Source organism: Mustela putorius, unplaced genomic scaffold (assembly GCF_011764305.1).
Source record: "Mustela putorius furo isolate JIRA1106 unplaced genomic scaffold, ASM1176430v1.1 tig00000738_pilon_pilon_pilon, whole genome shotgun sequence".
NCBI classification, from domain to species: Eukaryota; Metazoa; Chordata; class Mammalia; order Carnivora; family Mustelidae; genus Mustela; species Mustela putorius.
In genome coordinates, this window is record NW_025421463.1 from 2,879,795 (window position 1) to 2,904,328 (window position 24,534).

Sequence of the window (24,534 nt, forward strand, 5' to 3'; positions counted from 1 at the left end):
GTAGCTGCCAGCCGTCGCCCCGGATGTCATTCCAGGAGCCTTCAGCCCTGCGGAGGCCACATCATCTACCAACAGTGACGGGGTTTTCTCTTCTTTTCTGATTGTTGTACCTTTACTGACTTTTCTTACTGAGTTGGCTACTATCTACAGTACAACTTGAATAGAAAAGGCAATAAGCAGCAGCCTTTTCTTGTTCCTGTGCTTTCTGTTTGCTGCAGTTCTGGGAAGTGTTTTGTTTTGTTTCGTTGGTTTTCTTTTGTTTCAGCTGAGTTCCATCATGCCCCCCACCTCCATTGCATTTGTTCTCTCTCTCTCTTTTAGTCTAGAAATTAAATCCTCTGTCTAGCCCGTTAGTGGTTATCCCCTGCAGGGTTTAACACATAACAAATCCAAAGTAATGTCTTTTCTCTCAGAAGGATTTAAAACATTTTATTTTATTTATTTTTTTTTAAGATTTTATTTATTTAACAGACAGAGATCACAAGTAGGCAGAGAGTCAGGCAAAGAGAGAGAGAGGAGGAAGCAGGCTCTCCGCGGAGCAGAGAGCCCGATGTGGGGCTCGATCCCAGGACCCTGGGATTATGACCTGAGCCGAAGGCAGAGGCTTTAACCCACTGAGCCACCCAGGCGCCCTGGATTTAAAACATTTTAACTCCACACTCCTCCCAACTTATTCAGCATTTCCTTTCTGAATTTTAGAATCCTACAAATTAGATACTATGTTTCATATAGTCAGTGCTGTTTATATATGTTAGTGTAGTTATGTGTATATTTGCTTACCCTTTCTTCTTGTGCTTCAAGCTTTCCCTCTGAGATCATTTCTTTTTTTTTTTAAAGACATATTACCTTTTTTTTTTTTTTTAAGATTTTATTTGTTTATTTGGCAGACAGATCACAAGTAGACAGAGAGGCAGGCAGAGAGAGAGGGAGGGAAACAGGCTCCCCGCTGAGCAGAGAGCCCGATGTGGGGCTCGATCCCAGGACCCTGGGATCATGACCCGAGCTGAAGGCAGTGGCTTAACCCACTGAGCCACCCAGGTGCCCCTCTGAGATCATTTCTTTATCTTTTTCTTTTTTCTTTCTTTCTTTTTTTTTTTTCTTTTTTTCTTTTTTTTTTTTTTGCCTGAAGTAGATGCTTTAGAATTTTCTTTTCTGTGATGTCTTTTTTGGGAGGCTGGTGGTGGTGGTATCTATTTTACGGGTTTGCAGATATCTAGTTCTTATTAAAAACTAGTTTTGCTGGGTATAGAATTCTGAGTTGGCAAATACTGTTGCTCAGCATGTAGAATGTATCACTACAGTGTGTTCTGGCTTTCACTTTTGTTCTTAGTCCAGTTGTCATTCTTTGTGGTCTTTTCTCTCTGGTTGCCTCTACGATCTTTTCTGTGCCTTTGAGTTTCTACAGTTTTATTTTATCTTGGTGTGGCTCACTGTCTCTAAAATCTTTTCTTGAGTTCATTGGGCTTCCTTAGTCTGTGGTTTAGTGTCTTTAGGCATGCTGAGAAATGGTCTTTAAAGATTGCTTCTTACCCGTCCTTAATGTTACCTCCTTCTGGAAGTTTCTTAGATGTAAGTTAGGCTTCCCTGTTTTTCCCAAGTCTTTAGTCAAACTTTTATATTTTCTTTCTTTGTCTCTCTCTGTTACATCAGAGATAAAGAAGACTTATCTACTTATATTTCTTTAAATTTGCCTTTTTGATGTCTTTAGATTCCCTTATGATCATTTGGAGTATAATAAAATGATACAATTATATTTATTCAGCTTTTAACATTTTTCAGTGGTAGACTCATAAGATACCTGGTTTGTCTTGCTGCTGAGAACAGAAGTGTGTTCTGTCATAGTGCATGTTTGTGTCAGAGCCTAGCATGTTCCTTGACTCATTTGTTCCACACATGTTTATTTTGCTCCTATTGTGCATCAGTGCTGAGGATAGGGGGTGAACTTGACACAGTTCTTGTTCTTCAGGGGCTTGTGTTCTTGTGGGTGGTGAGAGACAGTATATAAATACGTAATTTGGCACGGGAGACTGAGTGTTACTTAAAAAAAAAAAGTAGAGTTTAGGAGCTGATGTGTCGGAGGAATGGGGACGGGTTGGGCTTTTTAAAGAAGGTGATATGTGAGCAGCTGTTTGATGATGTGAAGCAGCAAAGCCAGCAGACCCTGGGGGGGGGTGTTCCTGGCAGAGGGGAAGCAGGCGTGAAGATAGGTCTGAGCTTGGTGTGTTTGGAGGCCCACGGGAAGGTCACCGCAGCTGGAGGAGCCAGGGATAGGGGTTGGAACGAGCTGATCCTAGAGCTGGAACCTGGAGGCAGATCACATGGGACCTTGTGGGTTAGGGTGGGGAGTGTAGATTAGTGAGAAGCGTTTTCCAGCATGCCGAAAGACACAACTGTTGGCAAGTTTTAAGTTTGGTGGCTTGGCCCCAGGTAGCCGAAGCAGAGATGGTGTGAGGTGGCCACACTCTAGCTCTGTTTCAAGGTGGAGCTGATGGATGTAGGGTGTGAGGGAAGGAGAGGCGTCAGGGGTGGCATGGGGACATGTGCCCTAAGTGGCCACGTAGATGATGGAGCCCTTTTTCTGAAAGAGAAAGACTGGGTAGGAGACTGTTTCGGGGATGGAGGAGCCAGAGCTGAGTTTTGGGCAGTGCGTCAGAGAGGCCCATTGGGTGCCAAGGAGTTGGTGCTGAGCCAGTGCTTGGGGCTGTGCTGGACTCTGCAGTGCAGAAGGGGGTTGGTTCTGTGCTGGGGAAGTCAAGTCAGGAGGCATCAGTGGGGGACTGGTGTTGAAAGTCACAGGAAGGAGAATTCACCTAGAAACTGGCATGCAGAGAAGAGGGAAGGGCCCAGAAGCCTGGACCCTGTGGCCTTTCCAGCAGTGAAGGTGCTGCCGGGTGCTTCGCAGGACAGGGCTGGAAGGTGTGTGGGCACTTGAACTGAGTGAATGTAAGTGATACACAGGCCAATTAGCAGTCACTTGAAGATAAGGGTTGTGGATTCCTTTACCAGAAATCTTAGGTTTTATGCTTATGGACATTATAAAGGTGCCTAGGGCCCTTACCTTATTTCCTTTTGAATTCTCAAAAGTTTGAATTTCAGAATTTTCGAAAGACCCAACCGGTATTCTTAGGGTGGAAAAATTAAGAAATACAGATATGCAAAAAGAAAACTCCCAAACTCATATAATCCACCATCCAGAGAGGGTGAGTAAATGTTAACATTTATTCAAGTATTTCCTCAGATGTCTCCTCCTCGGGAAGACCTTTGTTGACCACCATCCTGTCTATAGTAGACCCCAACACTCTGTCCCCCACTGGCTTTGTGTCCCAGCCCAGCCCTCAACACCGCCTGCTGCGACATTCTCTCCTGGTCTGTCTGCAAGTCCTCTGGTCCCTGGAGCATCAGAAGCCCTCGCTCGGTACGCTTTGCTGAATGAAGCAGTTTACATTTTGGATCATAGCCTTCTGGACTATTTCTCTGTGTAACCACCCACTTTTAAACCTTTATTATTATTATTATTTTTAAAGATTTTATTTATTTGTTTATTTGACAGAGAGAGAGGGAGAGAGAGGGAATACAAGCAGAGGGAGTGGGAGAGGGAAAAGCAGGCTTCCTGCTAAGCAGGGAGCCTGATGTGGGGTCAGTCCCAGGACCCTGGGACCATGACCCAAGCCTAAGATGGACGCCTTAAGACTGAGCCACCCCAGTGACCCTCTTAAACCTGTATTTTTAAGTAACCTACAGTAGTCAGTGATTTAGACCTCAGGGGCTACAGCAGAGCCGCCTGTGCCCTTGGGAGCATTGGGTGCTGTCCTCGGTCTATGTCCAGCCTCTCTGAGCAGCTCCTGAGCCTGGACCGTGGCCGGAACACCTCATCCTCACTGTCACCTGGCCGCAGGCCTCAGATCTCCCCCTTCCTCTTGTAAACTGCAGTCCTGCTTGCCCCTCCTCCATTATCCTCCATCCTCTCTCCTTCCTGTCCCCTAATCAGGTGTGATCTTGTCTTCTCTTTCTGGCTGTACTGTGAATTCCTGGGTTGTAGGGCTGAGTCTTCTTAGGGATGTATTTGCTCCCTTTCCCGAGCTCTTAGCTAGGTTTCTGGCGTTCAGAAAGTGAATGTTTTAAAAAGAAAAAAAGAATTAAAAAGTGGGAAATAAAAAATAAATTTTAAAAAAGAAAGTCAATGTTTTTAGAAGATTAGAATAAATAAATATACATAAAATTATAAAATATTTTGACTTAATATAATTTTACTGAGTTTATCAGAATAAATTATATATTTTATTAAAAATGCTTAAACATTTGGAACACGGTCTATTTCTTGAGCTAGCCAAACTGAGAAATGTTTTATTAAGGACAGAGCATTGAAAGTCCTTTTGGAAACTCCCTTTGTCTTTATCTGTGCCAGCTCCAAAGTGTGTAATCAGTTGTTCCTTATAATCCTGGGGCAGCAGCCCTTTCTGCCCATGGGTCCTGACCCCACGCATTAATGAAACCATCTTTTAGGATTTAAAAAAATAAATAAATAAATAAGGAGAGGCTCTTTCTGTGTCTGTGAGAGAGAGAGAGGGAGTGTGTGTGTGCATGGACACATGCTTGGGCATATAGGGTGTGTGTGTTTGTGTGTGTGTGGAGTATCTGTGCACGTGTGTGCGCGTGCGCGCATGTATGTGTGCTTGGTAGTATAAATTGAAGTTAAGATAGCAACCAAGGCATTTTCTTTAGAGCTTTTCAGATAATGCTTATTATATATGGTAATTAGGAATTTTATCATAAATGGAAATTATTCTTTGTAATATTGTAACTGGAAATGTTTATCAGGTAGCATCAGGAAAAAAGATATGTAAGAGGCTTGGTTTCTGTTTTGTGTTCTTGGCGTTTTCTGTGTAAGTTCTGCTTACTCCAGTGACATCTGCCCCGTGGGCCCGAGAGACGGAAGGAGTTGGACTAGAGACAGCCAGGTAGAGTTGAACGCTTCCTGCGTGCCTAGTGAATGCAGGTGCTCACATCTAATGTGTCGTTTATTTTCTTTCTTTCTTTTTTTTTTTTTTAAGATTTTATTTATTTATTTGACAGAGAGAGATCACAAGTAGGCAGAGAGACAGGCAGAGAGAGAGGAGGAAGCAGGCTCCCCGCTGAGCAGAGTGCCCGATGCGGGACTCGATCCCAGGACTCTGGGATCACGACCTGAGCTGAAGTCAGAGGCTTTAACCCGCTGAGCTACCCAGGCGCCCCTGTGTTGTTTATTTTCATTTTATTTTATTTTATTTTTAAGTAGGCTGCCACCCAGCGTGGAGCCCAGCACAGGGCTTGAGCTCATGACCCCGAGGTCAAGACCTGAGCTGAGATCAAGAGTCGGACGCTTAACCAACTGAGCCACCCAGGCTTAAATGACCCCAGTATGTCATTTAAGTGTCTCATAATGTCCCAGGAAATAGGTTGGCCATGTTTGTCGCTATTTTACACATAAAAAGACTGAGGTTTAGGAGGTAAAATTTGCACCTGTCATAGCTAGTACAAACCTGCTCTTTCTCCCTGTTTAGAGGGAACTTTAGTTACTAATTCTGTTTGGTTGTAGCTCAGTGGTTCTAGATTGTTCCTTGATAAGTGGGTTCCCTATTCATTTTTCCAAATTACTGGGATGACCTTCATGTTATGTGAACTTCTTAAGAAATAAAATCACTGTCAAGTTAAAACTCCATTGTCTGTTGTCACACCAGGTCTACACTGGCCCTGTAGCTTTCTCCCGAGCTGAAGGCTTTGGCTTGTGCTTGTACATTTGAATGAAACGGAAGACTGTCTTGAGAAAGTGGCACCATAGTTGAGTGCGTAGTACTTAAAAATCAAATTCTTCTGTGGTTTGCATGACTTTTTTTTTTTCTTTTAAACTTCAAAGGCACTGGCCACAACAGTACTGCTTGAGAAGTATTTGAGTAGTTTGCTTCCTGACGGCTCTGAGGAGCGTGCTGTCTCACCGGTGGTTTCCCGCCCGTGCTCACATCCGTACGAGCTGCTTTCTGTTGCGAGGAGAGCAGTGGCGCGGAGTAGATGTCACCCTTCCTGCTGTGTAATGAGTGACACAGGCAGGCGACCTGGAGGGTGTGCCCTTCGGCACCCCACCACTCTTTGGCAGTTATCTCTCCCTCCTTGAAAGCCACAGCCGCTTTGGGGCTTGGCCTCAGAGCCTGGCTGCCCCTGGGCTGCAGTTTGTGGCCCTTCTCTTTGTCACTCAGTGTCCTCCACCTGGAATGCCCTTCCCTACCTCTCCGGGGCTGAGTCCCCACTAAACGTCAGCCCTGTGCACCCTGTCCACACCCTCCTGTGTGGTCCCACTGCGCTTTGTGCAGAATTCTGTCCTGGGGCTTGGCCCTGGGATGGGGACTAAGTGTCCGTCACGCCTGTGAGAAGGCAGATGACTCCGTGGTCGTGTCTGAAGGCTTTGCGGCTGACCCCTAGTCCCCCTCACACCAGCAGCTTGCTGTCATCGAAGGCCCCTGTGCTGGCTATGTGCCAGGTCTCAGACAAAGGCCATTTGAAACTCACAACCTCAAAGGCAGATTGGATTCCATGTCACAGAGAAACAGTATCAATCACAGACCTCTTCAGCATTTTGCCAGCAGTGACTGGGCCATTCTGGGGTCCTGCCAGTGAGTCTTGTGAAGAATCCTAGACGCGGACTTCCGAGGCCTTCTAGATGGATGCGTCCGGGTATGCCGCGTGCTTCCCTCCTGCTGTCCTCAGTGTGCGGGTGGGCTGTGGCCCCTCCAGAGGGCGGGCGTGTGCTCACTCTGACCCGGAGGGAGGGGGACCGAGTGCTGCCACTCTGCACAGGAAAAGAGGCAGCGGGGAACTGCCCACAGAGGCCCTTTGTGTGACAGGAAGTCCTTGCAGAAGGGGCTGCTCAAAGTGGAGGGGTTAAAAGAAGTTGAAGTGCTTGACCTGAGGCCACTCTGACTCATGCGTGTTGTTAATAATGCCTTTTGTTGGATCTTGGGAACCTGCTCCAGCAGAGTCCATGGCAGCCTCGCAACCACCCGCTCCCGGCGGCCGGCGGCCCTCTCCCTCTCTTTCCCTGTCGTGCCTGTCCTTGGTGAACGCCCCCATTTTCTTGCCTGGACAAAAGACAGCCTCCTGACCCATTCTGTATTTTTTTCCTTCTGCTTTTGCCAGAAGACACTTTCTGGCTGACCTGGGCCTACGTGACTTTTCTTTTTTAGGGTTTAAGTACCTCTCTTGAGTTTCAAAACTTGCAGCTGAAGGAAGAAGTTTCCCACTGGGCAAGTGCTTCTGATCGAGCGATGGAATTTTCAGGAGTGTTTGATGTAGGTCGTCAAGGACTGGCCCCGGGGAGAGTGGGGCTGCGCTCTCAGAGAATCTCGGGGGTAAAGAGCAGCAGTGAAGGAGCCTCAGCCAACAGCCCAGCTCCCTGGAGTGTGTCTGTGGCCCTCTGTCCTTTGTCAGGTGCTGCTGCCAGGCGGCAGGGACCCCCTGAAGTGAGGGGGGAGGTGGTGGCGGTGAGGAGCCGCTGTGTCCTCCTGAGCTCCCCAGACGACACCAGCGCAGTGTGAGAGGAGCCGCAGGCTTCCAGGAGGGTGTGTGTCTGCACATGCGTGTGCACCTGTGTGCAAGTATTTATGCGTGTGTCAGGGCACTCCCGCTAGTGTCAGGGCGTTCTAAGATTCTGTGGTAGTAACACCACTTCTGTTGTGGGCAGGCGGGTTTTACCTGTTGTGGCACAGCTGGGCTCTTTGCTGGGTTGACATGGGGGCAAATCATGAGCTTGTTCTCTAGTTCCCTAAAGTGAGTCTCTCTGGAACGTGACTGCCTGGGCAGTTGGTCCAGAATGCTTACCTCCGTGAGGAGGAAGCCATGTCTGTTGAATGTGTTCAATCCTGCGTAATAGGTACTTTCTTGAGATTGTGGTGACCATAGGTCATAACTCTTTTCCACATTTGGAGGGGTAGAACTTTGAAACTGCAAATACCCTTATCTTATGGACCCTTATCTTAAAGACCCTATGGCCGAGCCCACACTGTGGAGAAGGGAGAAGTGAGTGTGAGGAGGGTAGGAGTGGGATAGAGCCACAAATGCCTATCCCCCTCCCCCGTACTGGGGTGCTCCCTGGGGCAGGTGACTTGGTGGCTCACCATTTCTTTGACCACACTTGAAATGAGCCTCCTGCAGACCTGATGTGTGAGGGGGCACGTGTGGAATGGCCCAGAGTGTGGTAGGCACACAGCATGTCACTCCCGTCCCCAGGTCAAGAGCCACGGAGGGACCTGTGACGTGTGCCAAGGTCTGGCGCAGGGTGTCCCCTGCCCTGACAAGTCTTCAGGCTTTAATCTTTCTCCATTCTTCACCCTTGGACTGCCATGGACTTGGTGCGCTTGTACTTCTGGAGGCCCCGCCCCGGACTGTAACAGGTATATGACTTAAAGTCCTCTGCTACGTACGCACACTCAGTGCAGATGTTTACTCTCACGCTGCAGGTTGTCAGCTGTGGCGGAATGAGCACGGTGTGACTGGAACATGGTGGGAATGGGGAGGCGCGAGGGGGCAGTCGTTGGAGCTGGAAGGCCCTGCTGGCGAGGCTAAGAAGTCTTGGGGAGATTCCAAGTTGAAGTGTAACCTAATCTTCCAAAAGACATGTCCGCCACCATGGCAACATCGTGGAGGATGAAAGGAAGCGGGACCGGACCTGTATGCTGTTGGTGGCCTAGGCAGGAGAGGGTGGTGGCCTTACTGAAGGGAGCCGTTGTTATGGGGCTGGGTGAGGCAGGAGGATTTGGGATGGACTCTGCTGTCAGGTCGCGGAAACTGCTTACGGGTGGTGGGGTCAGTAGGGTGTTGGGTGTGGGAAGAAACGGAGTTTCTGGTCTGTGCTGCTGGGTGAATGGTGGAGGCCATTTCCTGATGTGGGAAACCCAAGGGCTGGGGTGGGCTTAGGGAAGGTAGGAAGTGATTTGCAGGGACTGTGTGACAGCCTAGCGGAGGTGTCCAGAAGGCAGTCGGATGCGTGGGTCTGGACTTTTTGGCCAGAGATGCAGATCGGGGGACATGAGGTGAAAGGAGGATGTGCTGCTTGTCCGGGGACAGCGCGCTGCGGGAGCGTGGGTCCGGGGACAGCGCGCTGCGGGAGCGTGGGTCCCGGGACAGCGCGCTGCGGGAGCGTGGGTCCAGGGACAGCGCGCTGCGGGAGTGGGGCCTCGGGACAGCGCGCTACTGGAGGGTGGGCCCCGGGACAGCGCACTGCGGGAGCGTGAGTCCAGGGACAGCGCGCTGCGGGAGTGGGGCCTCGGGACAGCGCGCTACTGGAGGGTGGGCCCCGGGACAGCGCGCTACTGGAGAGTGGGGCCTGGGTCGGAATCCTGAGGATTGCCAACATCTAAGACCTGGGCAGAAGAGCGGGAGAAAAAGCAGGAGGGACAGTGTTGGGAACACCGGGGTGTGATTGTCAGAGGAGGGCATGGGGGTGGTGGTGGGTAGGGAGGAGGGGGCAGGGGCACTGAGAAGACCTGGAACTGCCGTGGGTTTGCACTTGGAGCCTGGGAAGTATCTGCAGCGTGGTACCAGGCAGTCTTGCTTTGTAATGTGGTTGGCTTCGTCAGAGACGGAGAGGAAGCTGCAGGCGGTGAGCCGAGTGGTCAGCTCTGGTAGGAAGCTTGGCTGTGGGGGCGAGTCCCTGTGACGGGGGAGGAAGTGGGATGAGGGGCCAGCCTCCGACAGGGGTGTGTGTGGCGAGGCCAGCCTGTGGGTGCAGAGGCCTCTTGAGTGGCGGCAAGAAGCGGATGGGGTTCTGAATGCCCGCCCGTGTTCTGTGAGAGGGAAGGGGGATGGTCGGAGAGCAGGAGTGCAGGAGCCTTTGGGGGAGAGCTGGGGAGAGGCAGTGAGGGGTACCCCCCGCCACCCCTAAGAGGTGGCCTTCTCCGCAGCATCCAGCAGAGCGCTCGTAACTGTGGCGGAGGCTGTGTGTGAGGCAGAGGGTGGTGTTTTCACCAGGCAGGTGTGATGCTGCTCGTCCCCATGGTGCCATGAGGGTAAGAGGGGTGAAGACAGGGCGCCGGGCAGCCCGGGACGGAGGAGAGAGGAGGTGTGGTAATGAGCAGGGTTTGTCTCATGAAAGACAACTCAGTCTTACTGCCCCTTCAATTTCTGTTGACCTTTGCCATTCATAGGAATACTAGCCCCAAGGAAGAAGCATGATTTTTATAGTTACCGAAGGAGGTTCTGTGGTTACAAATGGGAATCGTTTGAAAGTAAACGCTGGGGAGCAAACAGTGAGGAGGTGTCTGGGTGTCCGAGTGAGGGAAGCTTTGTTGTGTGTCCACTGCTCTTTTGGGTGCCTTGATACCTAGTGAGGCTTTTGAACAACCTTCCGGGGGCCCAGCCTTGTCTCTCCCTCTACACATCACTGGCAGGTGGTCTGCCGGCCTCACCTTGAACTTCAGGGACAACACTTACTGAGGATTCCTTCCCGGTATCGCAAAGCTTGAATTTTAGTGAGTTTTTCTTTGTGTAAAGTCATGACCCATTCCCTTGAAACATGAACCCATGTTTGTTGGGTGAAGGAGGAATATGATATCTCAGTCCCCAGTACAAATACATGCCCCTTAAAACGCACATGCCGAAGTTGTTTCATAGAAAGAAGGAGCACTCAGCTCCATCACCACGAGGTCTCCTCCAACCTGTCACCCGACTTGATGATATGTTGGTTGAGACATTCAGTCACTTGGCAAATATTTGAGCATCTACTTCATGCTAAGTACTGGGGATACAAAGATGAAAACCTGTAATTCTTGCCTTTAAAGTTTATGTGTCATAAATGTCTCTGTGCTATTTTACTCAGCTTTTTCACTTGGCCCACATTTGAACATAAAATGATTTACCTATTTTTCCTTTAAAATGACTGTGTGGTGTCTGCTGTGTCCATTCGCCATTGTTTTCTCAGTTGGTGAGCATTGACTTGTCTCTAGTCCTTGCTGTTATAAATATCACTGGGATGAACATTTTGTTCAAGCTATGTTTTTCTTTGAGTTTATTTTCTTGGGGCATATTCCCCAGGGTGGGACTGCCGGGCCAGAGGTTGATAACTCTCTTGTTCTGTATTTCCAGATTTTTCCATGAAGCCTATCAGCAATGTTAGAGTACATTGTATTTTGCTATAGCCCCACCCAAACTGGCATTACCCTTCTAATTTTTCATATTTTTACAAGTTATTTCCATTTTTAAAGGAAGCCGTGCTTTTCCCCGCCACCCGTTAATTTGTTGTGTCGGATTGGCTAAGTTATGCAGCATTAACAAGCGACCCCCAAATCTGAGGCGTAACATAATACACATGTCTTACACTCTCTCTGCATGTCCCTCTCCGCATGTGGGGTGTTGGGGGTGCAGTTCTACACAGTCCCATCGGGGCCAGGCCGATTCAGAAGGCTTCCCTTTCCTGTAGCTGTGAGGTGATCCTTCCCAAAGGATGACAGGCGGAAAAGAAAGGGCCAGGTGCTTTGAACAAGGCTTTTCACTAGGAGAGTGGCCTGGCTTAGCAGATGGAACTTCTGTGAGCATTCCTGAGATGCCCCAGCCATCTTTTCTCCTGTGTGTGCATCTCTGGCAACTTCTTTGTGTAGTGGGTTAGGATCCTTGGTCTTCATATGAGTCCTTAATATATTCTGAGTAATAAGATCTTTATCAGTTGTGTTGAACCCATTTTTCTTTCTTTGCTTTTCACATTACATTTTATTGTGCAGAGGTTTGTCATTACATAAGTCTTGGGCACATCCATCTTTTTCTGTCTTTTGTTTCTTTAATATCACAAGTTTATAATTTTCTTTTCTTTCTTTTCTTCTTTTTTAAGTAGGCTGTAGGCCCATTGCGGGGCTTGAACTCATGATCCTGACAGTAAGGGTCGCATGTTTTACTAACTGAGCCAGCTAGGTGCCCCTACAAGCTTATCATTTTCTTAAAGCCAGAGAATAAACTATTTCTTTGAGTTGCTTAAAATAGATTTTTATTTGCCTCCTAACGAGACTTTACCTCCTACCACTATATAACGTCAGGTGGTTTTAATCTAAGTTAACTTTGGTCTCTGGTGATACCTGTTTGTTCTGCAACATGGAAGAAATGAGACCACAACAGTACAACACCTCTTCCTGATAAAAACACGCAACAGAGTAGCACTAGAAGGGAGCTTCATTGGCATGATAAAGGGCATGAATGAGAACCCACTGGGTTGGAAAAGGAAAGACCAAAAGGACAAGGATGTCTGCTCTCTGTTCACACTGCCCTGGAGGCTCTACCCAGAGCAGTGAAGCAGGAAAAGGAAATGAAAGGCATATAAATTGGAAAGAAAAAATAAAACTATCTCTGTTTGCAGATAGCATGTCCTTGTATATAGAAAACCCTAAGGAATTCACTAATCTGTTAGAACTAATATCTGTGTTCAACAGGGGTGCAGGATATTAAGATCAACATACAAAAACAATGGTATTGCTATACACTAGCAATGAGTAATCCAAAGGAGTACGAGACTCACTTACTGAAAACTGTAAAAAACATTGTTGAGAGAAATTAAAAGTGACCTAAGTAAATGGACAGCTATCCCCCTTCCATGGACTGAAAGACTTGATGTGGTTAAGATGGCATCACTCCCCAAACTGATCTGCAGATTCAGCATGAATCCTACCAAAAACCTCAACTATCTCCCCCCTTTATTTTGTTTGGTAGAAATTGACATGCACATGCTAAAATTCTAATGGAAATGTAAGGTACCCAGAATAGTCAAAGTAACTTTGAAAAAAGCAGAACAAAATTGGAGGACTCACGCTTCCTAAGTTCAAAATTTTCTGCAAATATATAGTATTTAAGACAGCGTGATATTGGCTTATAGAGTAGACATATAGATCAGTGGGATAGAATTGAGAGAACAGAGTACAACTTGTATATGGTCGCTTGATTTTGGATGAGGGCACAAAGCCAGTTCAATGGGGGAAAGAACAGTCTTTCAACAAATAGTTCTGGGACAACTTGGTATCTACATATAAAAGAATGAATTTGGACCCCTGCTTTATACCAAATATAAAATTTAGCTCTAAGTGAGCCAGAGACGTCAGTGGAAGAGCTAAATCCGTAAAACTCTTGGAGGAAAGCAGGCACAGACCTTCCTCACTTTGGATTAGGCAACAGTTTCTGAAATATGACACCAAAACACAAGGGAGAAAGATAGATAAATTGGACTTTATCAAAATTAAAAACTTTTATGCTTCCAAGGATGCTATTAAGAGAATAAAAAGATAGCTCACAGAATAGAAGAAAATGTTGAAAAATCCTGTATCTGGTAAAGGACTTGCACCTAGAACAAACATAAAAGAACTCGATTAAAACTTAGCAACAAGGGCACCTAAGTAGCTCAGTCAGTTAAGTGTCTGCTTTGGGCTCAGGTCATGATCCCAAGGGTTCTGGATTCCAGTCCCTCATCAGGCCCCCTGCTCAGCGGGGGAGCCTGCTTCTCCCTCTGAGCCATCCCCCCACCCCGCACCACCGGTGTACACACACCCTCTCACTTGTGAAAATAAATAAATAAAATCTTAAAAAAACAAGAAAACAAACAACACCCCCACCCCAGCAATGAAAGGACAAATAACCCGATTAAAAACTGGGCAAAAGATCTGAACAGACACTTCTCTAAAGATGATATACAAATGGTCAAAAAGCATATTAGTTATTAGGGAAATGCCAGTCAAAACCACACTGGGGTATTACCTCACCCCTGCTGGGATGGCTGTGATCAGAAAGGGCAGCCACTGACTAGCGCTGGTGAGGATGTGGAAACCTCGGAACCCCACCCACTGCTGGGGGGTGTAAGGCAGTGCAGCTGCCTTGCCGAACAGTCTGGCTGACTGGGGGAAATAACTTTGGAAATGGTTCTTCAGAAAGCTGGGGAGTTGCAATTCCACTCCTAGGTATCTCCCCGAAAGAAATGAAGACATGTCCATGTAACGGGTTGTGCGTAAACGCTCACAGCAGCATTTATAATAGCCCCAAAGTGGAAATGACCCCAATGCCCATCAGCTTGGTCCTGGATAAACACGGTGTGCTCCAAACATATGACGGCACGGTATTTCGTGATAAAAAGGAACTCCGTCTGATAGGTGCTATGGCATGGGTGGCCTCGGAAGCATTGTGCTGAGTGAAAGAGGCCAGTCACGAGAGATCACACGCTGCAGGATTCCGCTGATGGGAAATGTCCAGAATAGGCAAATCCACAGAGACAGAAAGTAGGTGAGTGGTGGCCGGGGGGGGTAGACGTGTGGGGACGGGGTGACTGTCAAAGGGTACAGAGTTTCTTTTTGGGGTGAGATGTTCTAAAATGGACTGTAGTGATGGTTGCACAGCTCCAAACATACTAAAGAAAATCACTGTGTACTCTTTAAATGGGTGAATTGTGTGAATTGTATCTCAATTTAAAAAAATAGGAAAACAGCAGAATTTCAACTACTTAAAACCATTGCTGCTCCCACAACCTCTTCTGGCCAAATAATGTCATCCCTTTGTATGTTCTTGAGATGCGTTTGGGTCGTTCTCATTTGTATAAACAAAATATTTTTCTGACCTTCCTAAGTTGTGGCTTCCAGGTTAAACAGAAAGTGTGGGAGGCAGAGGTGGAGGCAGAGGCGGAGGCAGGCGTTGTCGGCAGAAGGGAAGGGACTGGGCGGAGAGAAGACTGGGGCTGGCAGGTGCCCGTCTCCAGGCCCTGCTCATCTCCCTGTGCTCAGCGTGGGGCTGACATTCTGGTGCCACCACGTCCTGCCACTGACCTTGGTGACTCCTCGCCTGTCCTCCCCCCTTCCCACACATCTGTTCAAGGAGAAGTGGCAATCGAAGAGTGGAAGAGGGCCTGCTGAGCTGTAGGCCCCCCTGCGCGGCACCTTTGTTCTCACCGCCAGGAGCCAGTGTCATCTGGTCAGCAAGCGCAGGCACATACGGACCCTCTGCTGGGCAGGCTTCTGCACTTCAAGGTGAAGAAGATACGGCTTGCCCTTGAGCCGCTAGCAGTCTGATGATGATTGACGCCACAGTGCGTTTCCTTCCTGCCTTCTTGCATAGAAGATAAAAATCTGTTTTTGGAGTAAGCTGCTATCTGAATTACCAAGCAGTTAAGAAGGAATTTGAGTTTTTCTGCCAGCACTCCTTCTTTCCATTTGGTGCTGGTTTGACTGTGTCATAGATGACTGTGTAATAGGTAACATGTGTTGGGCTGATCACAGACGTCGGCCTCCTGGAGCCTAGTGGCCCCGGAGGAGCTCCCCTGCTGCAGCCTGTGCTGGGGCACACGCCCGGGGCAAGAGTCCTGCTGGAGAAGTCTAGGGATCGTGTATGGTGGAGCATTCCCTGGTCTGCCCGCTTATCAAACGCCAGGCATCTGCAGAGGCCGAGAAAATATGCAAGCTCTAGGAAGTCAGGGGCTTATCTTGCTTGCTGTGGTCTCAGTCAGTCTCAAGACCTGTTTCTTGGTGAGCGAGGGGGTGAGTAGAGGGGCCGGCAGCCGGATGCAGTGACACCGTTTGTGCCGTGGTTGATGACAGTCCTTCTGGCTCCCAAGAGCCAGGCAGGTCTGGGAATGGGTCTCTCTCTTTTTATTTATTTATTTTTAAGATTTTATTTGTTTACTTGACAGAGATCACAAGCAGGCAGAGAGACAGGCAGAGAGAGAGGGAGGGAGCAGGCTCCCCTCTGAGCAGGGAGCCTGATGCGGGGCTCGATCCCAGGACCCTGAGGTCATGACCTGAGCCGAAGGTAGAGGCTTTAACCCACTGAGCCACCCAGGTGCCCCGGGTCTCTCTTTTAGTAGATGGGGAAGCTGAGGCTGTGCAGGTAAAAGCCACAGCGAGCACCGGAATTGGGGCTCTCGCACCATCATCCCCTCCCGTTCTTGTCCCACTCCAACCTGGACAGCAGAAGTGGCCCTGTTTCTCATCAGAGTGCCGCGCCCTGGGAGTGTATCTGGGCCCCGAGGCGGGTTGGCCCTGACAGGACCGTGGGGAGCAGAGGAGCTGGAATCTGGCGAGGCCTGCTTGAAGTAATTTCTCTTTCCAGTCTTCGGCCTGTTCCTGTATGTTTTCTTGCACTGCTGTTTGTATTCTCACATTAATATCAGACTTGCAAATGTGTCATTTTTGTCCTTTTTAAAGTAACTTTTTTATTTTTAAACCTGTGGAGCATCGAGTCAATATTTAGCTTTGGGAAATGTTGAGTGCGAGCCTCTGCGTTCCCAGGGTGCCCGCCTGCGGAGGGAGGCCTCACAAGGAGGACTGCAAGAAATCAGCCCCAGGCGCGGACCTGTCCGCTGACACGTTTCCACTGCATAAGAAAAATGAGCTTGGGGGACACGGCTACATGCTCTTTGCTCCAGCTCCTCCTTAACTCGTGTGGGCGAACTCACAGCTGACGGGCTGGCCTGAGACCCAGTGACTTCGGGTCTTGCCGTCCTTTGCTGCCAGTTCTCCATAACCTGAGATTGTTTTTACTCAGAACAGGAAGAGCCACAGGGGCTGAAAAGGACCAGGAAGGGGCGGCCATCTGTTTGTTTTCTTTGAGGGATTAGGATGTAGAAGACACCAGAGGTAAAACATAGTCATTTTAAGAGTTGCTAGAGGACTCCAGATACAGTATTTTGAAATACTAATGTCTCACATTGAAAAGCTTTTCTCCTCTAACTGCTCTCCCTGAAATAAATAGATCTTAGAAAAAAAAAAAAAAGAAATGAGAAAGGATCACAGGTGAAGAAGGAAAGACTAGGAGAGAGGAGGTACAGGCTTTTTTTTTTTTTTTAAAGACCCGTTTATTTTAGAGCAGGAAGAGCAGAGGGAGGGAGAGAGCATCTGAAGGAGACTCTGCTGAGTGTAGAGCCCAGCGTGGGACTTGAACCCAGAACCCTGAGATCTTGACCTGAACTGAAACCAAGAGCCAGCTGATTAACCGATTGTGCCACCCAGGCGCCCCACACTGTCTCATTCCTTGAGCACTTGTTTTGGGCTATACACAGATAAAGGGGCAGAACCCTGCCCCCATGGAATTCCTCACGGAATAGAAGGACATCTGTGAGCCTCACAGAAGGCACGTGACAGGAGTGGTGACTTTTAACTTGGCCAGACTGGTGTGGGGGGGGAGATGGTGGCACCTAAAGGACTCTGGGGAATTGCCACGTGGCCTCTTGGGGCCGCATGTGTCTGTACACCCTCTGCTCTCCTTGACACAGTATATACTCGGGGAGCCCTTCCTAGAGGAAGAACTTCCTTATCCACTTCTGAAGCCTGCTCTGACAGAACAGCCGATTGTAAGATTTGAGTTCACTTCCTATAAGATAATCGGAAAGGAAAGGTCAAGCCTTTTAACACCTCCTTGCATGTTCCAAAGGTGGAAGCTTTATTAAGCATTTTTTGGCATCTGGGCTTTCCTTTCTTCTTCATGCCAGTTTTAAGAGTAAAATAAACAAAAACACCTTTCTCTGGATCCATCAGAACCATCTCGGTTTTCACTCTTAGGCCTTAGGAATGCACTGCTGAGTATTTGCGATTCGTATCATCTGTTCCTTGGTGAGCCCAGGAAACAGTTTAGAAACTAAACCCCTAGTGCAGATGGAGAGTGAGGGATTTCAGGAGACCCTGCCTGTGCTTACCTGAAGTGACTGCTTGAGTGCTGCGGCGCGGCGCACGTCCACCTTGCGTCAGAGGGTGTCAGTTCTTAGTGCTGTCGGTTTGAATCTAGCATTTAGCAAGATAATTTCGCTTTACTTTGCACAAGTGTGGGCAGGGGCTGGTGAGGACGTGATCTGGGGAAAGTCTGCTGGGTGAGAAGAGGGGAGCCTTCTGGAAGTGGGGGTCCAGGACCACTTAAGCAGGGAGGAGAAGCTGCTCCGGCTTCGTGTCTGTACAGCCGGCCGCAGACACTCTGGGACCCTCGTCAGTGCTGGGCTCTCCTGCCTCTTGGGGCTTCGTGGAGTCAGTGGGAAGGTCTTGGGGTCCGCGTCCCTGCTCCTTACCCACAGTGGGCCTCAGTCAAGTCTGGGTTGGTGGGGAGAGCCGAGCTCAGGAATTGCAGGGCGCAGTTGCTGCTGGCACATGGTCGTAGAATCACTGAGCCCGAGAACCTGGGCAGGAGGTCAGGGACGGATACTGGTGGCATCGAAGCTGAAAGACCGAGGTCGTTTTGTTTTATGCTCAAGATTCTTCCAGAACTCCTGCGTCATCGCTTCTGTTGCTGTCTGCCTGGTGGCGGCCACTGTCCCCTCTCACCGGGCAGCGCTGCCATGGCTGTATGACCAGGCACGCCTTCCTGCCCTCGGACTCCAGCTTCCTTTTGCCACGTGCCTTTCCCCTGGAGGCCCTCAGGGCCTTCAGCTTTGTCTCAGATGTCCCCTGTTCAATGAGACCTTCTCCGGCCACTCCGCTTGAAAGTTCAGGCTCCTTTCTGCCTTCACCCTCCTCCCTTTTCCTCGCTGTGTTTCGCCACGCAGCAGCCACGCTGGCTTATTCTTTGTCAGTCACTTGCGCTAGAATGTGACACCCGGAGGCCGGGGTTCTTCTTCCGCTGCATCCCCTGTCGGACTCCCCAGCACCCAGAACGTAGTGCGACTGCACGTATTGAAAGAATGGAAAGCAGACAGAAGGTGGGTGGTATAAGGGACATATGCTAATTTAATGAAAAGTAAAACCCCCTTTTGATTGCTGCTTTTATTTAATAAGAAAAAGTCCTCTTCATTTCTCGTTTAGACACAAAATGCATAATACACATTTTCACTGCAGACTTTGAACCAGTGCCCCAGATGGGCCCGAATCCATCCCGAGCCCGCACTCCCAGGCTCCCCTTAGCATGTCCAAGTTTAAATAGAACTTGAAGATCACCTATTTTAGGAACGAGGAAACCGAGTCCAAGGAGTCTTATACTAAGTGCAAGGTCATTCTGCTCCAGCTTCAGATGTGCACCAGAGCCAGGAAAGGGAACCAGCATTTATTTTCCGGCCCGGAGGAGACAGGCACGTCCTTGCATCCTCTCAGCTAATCCTCATTCAGAAGCCTGCACGGTGCGCCTCCTCATCCCCATTTTATGAGTGTGTCCGAGGCACAGAGCAGTAATGTGATTTGCTGAGGCACATGGCTAATAAGACTCAGATGGCTGGGTTAGTCCCTTTCCCAGCCAGTGCTCGTGGGGACATCCCTGGAGCCCCGCCTGGGTGGCACAGGGAATCTCCTCCTTGGCGCTGGCGGCAAGCGTGTAGAGCGTGCTTTCCAGATCTGTTTGATGCTGCTGTTGGTCGGTCACCTGTGTTTCCACTGGCTCAGTGTGTTCCAGCTGTCCTGCCGGGAGCATGTTCTCAGGTTGACTTTTGTCTCTGGGCAATACTTTCTCCTACTCAAAGCTAGTGTGTGTGTTTGAGTGGTTCTCTTCGGGTTTTGGTAACAAATTCAGTTGAAATCTCAGTGACTATGGGGCTTGATGAATAATTTATGTTGCAAAAGATTTTAAAAGTAGTCCTAAACAAACAAAGCAAATTCTAAGAGATTACCTAAGTGCAGTTACTTCATTGAAACTGTCACCAAGTGGCAGCGAAGCTTGCTTTTTTTTTTTTTTTTTTAAGATTTTATTTATTTATTTGTCAGAAAGCGACACAGTCAGAGAGGGACCACAAGCAGGGGGAGTGGGACAAGGAGAAGCAGACTTCCCTCCAAGCAGGGAGCCCGATGCGGGGCTCGATCCCAGTACCCTAGGATCATGATGTGAGCCGAAGGCAGACGCTTAACGACTGAACCACCCAGGTGCCCCGGCAGCAAAACTTTTAGCAAACAAGTTTTTCTGGTGCTCTGATTCCAGTCAGAATTGTAGATGAGTGTGTAGTTTGTCCAAAACAGGTCTTTTGGCACGGGGAAGAGTGGCAGTTTGCACAGGAGAATAATTATTTTCACATGAAAAAGAGAGAAGGACTGTAGTGAGTAGGGCAGGGGAAGGAGGGGAACAGGCTAGGGGGCAGGTCCTGGGCAAATGAGGAATAACATAGATACCACGGGACTGAGGTTTCCTTGAAATTCCCTCCCTGGTTCCATTCTTCCTTCAGTGACTATCTCTGAGCCGCTAAAGGTACTGTGGCAGGGACCAGGGTACCCCCCAGGAGCTAACAGCCTGGTTGGGGAAATAGGGATATAACCAAATAATGGCACAACAGAGGAACTGTACTGGGACAGTGGTGGGCAGAGGGTCATTGCTGGGGCTGGAGGCCCTCCTCGGAGGAGGTAACACTCAAACTGGGCCTTGCGGGATGGGTAGGAGTTGACAAGGACGGGCAGTCTGGGGCAGCAGTGCGCCACACCTGTGGTTGGAGCCTGGCAGAAGGCGGAGCTAGCCAGACGGGTAGGGCGGGCCAGTGCGGGGGCCCCCCAGGGCTGAGATCTGTGGGCTGATTCCATGTGCCGGCCCTTGTGTGTGCCGCGACCACATTAAAAGGTGTGTAAGTGTAGTTAGAGGGTAGGCCGTGGAGCTGGGTCCCGAAAGAAGGAGGTGGGGGCGTGCACACACGCAGAAAGGGAAAGATGGTCACATATACAAAATGCCGTAAAAGGTTGTACGTTAGTGACAGAAATCGTGCTGTAGTTCCTTGTTTTGTTTTTAAGATTATTTATTTATTTATTTGACAGAGATCACAGGTAGGCAGAGAGAGGGGGGGAGCACGCTCCCCCCCACCTCCCCAGCAGAGAGCTTGATGTGGGGCTCAATCCCAAGACCCTGAGACCATGACCTGAGACAAAGGCAGATGCTCAACCCGCTGCGCCCCCCAGGCGCCCCTGTGCTCTCGTTCGGCATTTACTGGTATTTGAGCTCTCAGTATAGCACACCCTGGGGCCTCAGTTACGCTCTTTGGATTTATCTTATGAAATAAATAAAGCCTTATTAAAAAGCTCAAGAAGATTCTCTCATCATGAATATACATTTCTATGCTCTCATCAAACTCTAAAACATATAAGGTCTTATTCATACCAGCTTGCTGGTAAAATTAGAGAAAAATTTCAAAGCGTCTTTTTACTTTCTTTGTCCCGCGTTTCTCCAGTAGGGAAAAAGACTGGGAGACTGTCAAAGAACTGGCTGTTCTCATAGGATTCGAGGAGAACAGTGTGAGTCATTGTAGCTTTTTGCTGGTATTTTAGTATCCGGTTTATTTTTAAACAGTTTTGTGCAACTGGAGTTTCTTCCGTGGTTTCTGTTACCATGGCTCCATAATATTTCCTCAGATCTGCTTGTTCATCCTTTCACACACTCCAGCATCAAATTTATAATTCCTTAGAATATGAATATCTTATTTATGATATCCAAGAATGTTTCTCCAGCTGCAATAGCATTTTGCTCCAAAGTAGAAAAGTTAGTTGTTTTTCCTCATCAGAGACGTTGGGAGAAGAGAGGGTGTGGTTCTGTGAAGGATAGTGCAGTCAGTGGGGGGTGGGGGGTGGCCGGGGTTCTTAGGAGGCTCCCACTGGTGGTCTAAGCAGCGGACCAGTGTCAACTGTGTGGAAGCACTTCCCCTTTAGAGTCCATAGTTGGAGATACAGGGTGGGCAAGTTGCCATGTTTGCTTGGGACATGCTGGCATTGGATGTTTTGGCCCAGAGATCCAGCACACTCCTGGTTCTTGGTTCTCCTTCAGTGTGACTACGTGTGCTCTCACTGTATTTATTCATTTATTTTTAGACTTGATGGAGGCTTCCACCCTGGGAAGGGCTCTTGTTTTTAAGAATCTGCAGTCAGGAGAAACAGTGCTGGTCCTGGCAGTCAAATGCCCTCTCTTCCTGGCATTTAGGATTATTCAGGGAGATACTTTCCTGCATTTCCTTGCTTTGAGGAATGTGTATTTCTTAAAGGATTGTTTAGGATTTAAAAGAAAGTGCCAGAGTAATACAGAATCCTAGAGATAGTTTGTTTCCAGTCTCTTAAAGTCTTTGCTGCCTTTCACTTTTCAGGGCTAACCATCTTTCCTCTGACACATAAATGTGGTATCAAACTAGGTTCTGGGTGGGGTACTTGGGTGGTTCAGTCCATCAAGCCTCTGCCTTTGGCTCAGATAGTGATCCCAGAGTCCTGGGATTGAGCCCCACATTGGGCTCCCTGCTCACTGGAGTGTCTGCTTCTCCCTCTGCCTTCTTCCCCCCACTTGTACTCTCCCTCTCTCTCAAATAAATAAAACTAAAAAAAAAAAAAAAAAAAACCCAAAAAAAAACCAAAACCCAACTAGGTTCTGGGTGTGTGTGAGGTTCGTTATAGGGGACAGTCTGGCCAAATGTTTTTAAAATTCTATAAATATAAATGTTGACTCAATGACAGAGCAAGTCCTAATACTTGAGAATTTAAAGTATGTTGTAACTGACTGGGCCATTGGCTCCTACCACAGTTGCTTTCTGTGACTCAGACAGGACCCCTTTATAAACAGCAAAAACATACAGAACTGTGGTTCTGGGTACCCCGGAGGCTGCCCAGGAGGCTCCAGGTGGGAAGGTCTTCTGAGTGACTAGACAACTGGCATTGTAGAAGAATTTACTTTTTTTTTTTTTAAGATTTTTATTTATTTATTTGATAGACAGAGAGAGATCACAAGTAGGCAGAGAGGCAGGCAGAGAGAGAGGGGGAAGCAGGCTCCCCGCTGAGCAGAGAGCCCGATGTGTGGCTCGATCCCAGGACCCTGAGATCATGACCTGAGCCGAAGGCAGAGGCTTAAACCACTGAGCCACCCAGGCGCCCCAGAAGAATTTACTTTTTAAGAATCACTGAAAAATTAAGTGTTGCTGTTAGCTCAAGAAACGTTTTGTGGTTAGTCATTTGAGTAGTCTTTTTTTCTTTTCCGTGTAACCCAAGAGATGTCAGTATGTGGCTTCATGAGTGAAATTTGTTAACAACAGAATGTTACTGTTAAGATCTTACAGATCTTGTAGGGTGGTGGTATTGGAAGGTGGGGCTGGATGAGAGGATGGTCAGGGAGAATCTGAGGACCTCTGGTCAGAGGCCCATATAGTGCCAGGGAGCTGGCGATGCATTGTCTTATGAAAGAGCATTCTGGGGAGAGCAAACAGCATGTGCAAAAGTCCTGAGGCAGGGATGGGCTCCGTATGTTTGAGAAACAAAGGGAAGATCATTGTGGCCAGAGCAGAACAGGGCCAGTCAGTGAAGGAGCGTGGAAGAGGTCAGGCAGGGGCAGGTCAAGATGGGACTTGCAGCAAAGGCAAGGAGTTAGGGTTTAACTCCGAGTGTGGTGGGTGTTGAGCAGGGAAGTGACATGATTTAAGTATTTAAAAAGGTTGCCCTGAGGAGACTAGAAATTGAAAGAGTGGGTTTTCTGATCTACCTAATATTGGGCTTCCCTAAGAAAACATTAAACTTTTGTTTGCATTTTAACTTTGGAGTTTTAGAGTCACTAATACCACCTGCATTCTTTGTGTCTGGGATTCTATGAAGTTTTCTGGGCTCTTTTTTTTTTTTTTTTTTTTTTTTTTTTAAGATTTTTATTTGAGCTAGAACGAGAGAGAGGAAGAGCAGGCAGGGGGAGCAGCAGGCAGAGGGAGAAGCAGACTCCCCGCCAAGCAGGGAGCCCAATGTGGGGGCTCGATGTGGGGCTCATTCCCAGGACTCCAGGATCATGACCTGAGCCGAAGGCAGATGCTTAACCAACTGAGCCACCCAGGCACCCCTTCTGAGCTCTTTTTGGAGAGGGGCTGTGTCAGTAAGCAACACTCTGGTCTCTGCATAGTCTGGTCAATTTAAAAATGTCCCTGTTAGTAGTGCATAACATTGTTCTCAATTTAGCCAACAGCTGGAGGGTTACAAGTCATGAGAAACTCATCAAGGTTAAACCACACGGGGACTTTTGTATAGAAATGTGACCCCAGTTCCTCCTTCCTTGCTCACTGTTCCTGTTTCAAGGTGGGCACCCGGCCATGCTGTCTAGCCCTCCGAAGACTGGGTGCTCTCACTGACCCTGACTGGCCTGTGCTCCCTTCCTGCCCTCCCTTCTTGCCTCATCCCGCCCCCACCCTTCCTCAGGATTCTTCTGTCTTGGACATCTTGCCCTTACCCTGTGCACCTGCCTCATTCCCGCAGGCTCCTCAGGACTCCGCTTGTGGCCCCGGGAAGCCACTGTGTGATTCCGGCCTTCCTCAGCGCCCCGGTGGAGAGCAGCTGCTTCCGCTCATGACTGAGGCATGCCATCCGCCAGCAAGGCCAAGGAGTAATGTCAGTATCAGTTTCCCTTTCTGGGTGAGGAAGCCGAGGCTCCAGAGTTGAAGTCACGTGCCCATGGTTATCTAGCTGGTGTGCGGCGGGGCTGGGGTTGTGCCTAGTTCATCCCCCCCTGTCACATATCTCTGCCCTGTTTACACTGGGCTCCCTGCCAGCTCTGGGGTACACCTGTGAGTAAGGCAGGCAGGGCTTGCGGGTGTGTCGCCCCCAGCACCCTAAGCTGTTCGAGCAGGCGTGCTTCCAGAACAGGACTCCTGCCCAGGTGCTCAGCGAATGC

At 48.7% G+C, this 24,534-nt stretch overlaps 1 protein-coding gene across 11 annotated transcripts in view; it reads left to right on the forward strand.

The window, feature by feature from the left end:
* PACSIN2 (protein kinase C and casein kinase substrate in neurons 2) overlaps positions 1–24,534 on the forward strand; it is a 133,470-nt gene that overhangs the window by 53,070 nt on the left and 55,866 nt on the right. For 3 of the 11 annotated variants that reach the window (XM_045083752.1, XM_045083750.1, XM_013045091.2), the window contains exon 2: positions 24,120–24,251. The exons of 6 other annotated variants lie outside the window; for them this stretch is intronic. The gene's annotated coding sequence lies outside the window, so the exon portion shown is untranslated. Of the gene's footprint in view, positions 1–3,242; positions 3,416–8,256; positions 8,421–24,119; positions 24,252–24,534 lie in introns of those variants that run through there. 2 more of the 11 variants (XM_013045092.2, XM_004771184.3) reach the window with 2 other exon arrangements.